The sequence below is a fragment of the Parasteatoda tepidariorum genome, chromosome 1 (assembly GCF_043381705.1).
Source record: "Parasteatoda tepidariorum isolate YZ-2023 chromosome 1, CAS_Ptep_4.0, whole genome shotgun sequence".
Lineage (NCBI taxonomy): Eukaryota > Metazoa > Arthropoda > Arachnida > Araneae > Theridiidae > Parasteatoda > Parasteatoda tepidariorum.
Genome location: NC_092204.1, coordinates 102,158,643 through 102,160,513, shown reverse-complemented (window position 1 = coordinate 102,160,513; position 1,871 = coordinate 102,158,643). Strand labels below are relative to the sequence as shown.

General features: G+C 32.0%; 1 long non-coding RNA gene across 1 annotated transcript in view; it reads right to left on the bottom strand.

Annotated features, from left to right (window-relative positions):
* Positions 1-1,165: 1,165 nt before the first annotated feature.
* Positions 1,166-1,871, bottom strand: part of LOC139427023 (uncharacterized) — a 30,559-nt gene continuing 29,853 nt past the window's right edge. Inside the window, exon 2 of the long non-coding RNA XR_011638155.1 lies at positions 1,166-1,646. This is a non-coding gene — a long non-coding RNA (uncharacterized lncRNA). The remainder of the gene's footprint in view (positions 1,647-1,871) is intronic.

Sequence of the window (1,871 nt, the reverse complement as noted above, 5' to 3'; positions counted from 1 at the left end):
TTATATGATAGTATATTATTAATATGATATTATTTTATTAGAATTTTTATTTTATTTTATAACTGGTATTGAACAGACGATTCAATTCTGAGTTTGCTACTATCAATGTTCAACACCGTAGCCTTATAATTTTGAACCCCACATAGGACAATAAAACTCCTGGATCAAGCGTTGGGACAAACTAGCCTTCGTGGAGAACTTTTTAATGGAACTAACCCACATTTGCGTCACATGGAGTGGAAAACCATGAAATTCTGTCTCTGTTAGCCAGACAACAAGGGCATTCTCACCCATGGCATTCTCACACTTCTATCTATCACTGAGAACATTTTAAATCAGTACTGTCAAAGAAATTTGCACTGAAAAAGTTTGCTTACTTTTTTCGAATATTATAACAGCAAGAAAAAACATAAGGCAAAAAATTTAATTTTTATAAAAATATTCATATTTGCATTAATATTTAAGATAGGTTTACGAAATTATAAGCAGTTATTGCATGTAATAACCGAAGAAATCGGTACAAGTTACTGTACCGCTGTCTAATTTAGGGTATTAAAAAACACTTATTTTTGTTCGTAACTTATTGTCTGTCTTTCAAACTTCCGAAAATTTTAAACTTTATTAATCCATCTGCGAAATCAGATGACATAAACATCCCAAAAGTTAGAAAATAATGCTTTAAATATTTCTGGAGAAATTTGAAAAATGCCATAAATTAAAAACTAAAGCTAGCATAGAATAACAAATTTGCAGTAACAATTCCTCAACACTTTTCAAGACATTTTCCACTAGGATAAAATCATCTTCATTACTTACATTTTCAGAACGTATTTCTTTCCTTTAAAAAAAATAATAAGATCTGCACCTAAAATTAAATAAAAATGCCGTGTGCGTGCTTGAAAGAGAAATAGGGGTTTGCTTTAGAAAGAGTACTTTATTCACTTCATCCCACTTAACGCTTTAGTAAGCAACTGAGAGAGTGTGAAATCGAAGTTTGTTTCCCAGCCACGAAGATACTCCGCTATTAATCTTACTCACTTTCATACACGTGACTTCTGAGTTCTCTTAAGAGCTGTCTTTAGAATGCACGCTTAATTGATACTGTAACCAGATTCGCATTAATAACTATCTGAACAGTATCCATAAAAACCAAAAGTACACACTATTTTTAAAATGTATATTCATTTAATCATTAAATCTCGGTTTAAAACAGTTTTTCAAGAATATGAGTTTTTAATGAGTTATAAACAGTAAAAGTATTTCAGCTTAAAATTTAAATGAGTGAAATTCGACAAAAACTTTAAGAATCATGCAAAATACAGCGTACTGTTCAAATACAAAAACTGCTGTCAAAGAAAAATAATAATAATGTGACAAGGTTCAGTAGATTCCTAATTACTAAACGTTGGCTAAAAACAGTTCTTCAAGAAAAAATAGTGCGTGGAGTCCCTCTGCGGAAGAAGTTAAACTTCGCAACCTGCGACGTTAATTGTAGAAGAATCAGCAGTCGTAGAAGGATCACTAGTTCTATTCTTTTTCCTGCGCCGCTCGCTTCCGTGCTCTGTAATCACGATAATATTGTGCATTTTTCCCTCGTGGACCTCTTGAACTAGTGGAAGTGCTTGTGGTTGCCTCATCGTCTCGCCCTGGAAAATGTATTTGCATTAATAATGTATGTGAATGCGTCATAATGTAATTTCAGAAGAGAAAACCTAACAATCAATTGATATTCACAAGAGGCGTACCTTAAATCCGTCGCATTGTCCGTGGGATTGTTTTTACTCATTTTTTTTACAATTGTTATCCACTAAATTTGAAAATAAAAAATACTACCCTATTAAATTATATGTGTATCAAAACAAACTAAAAAA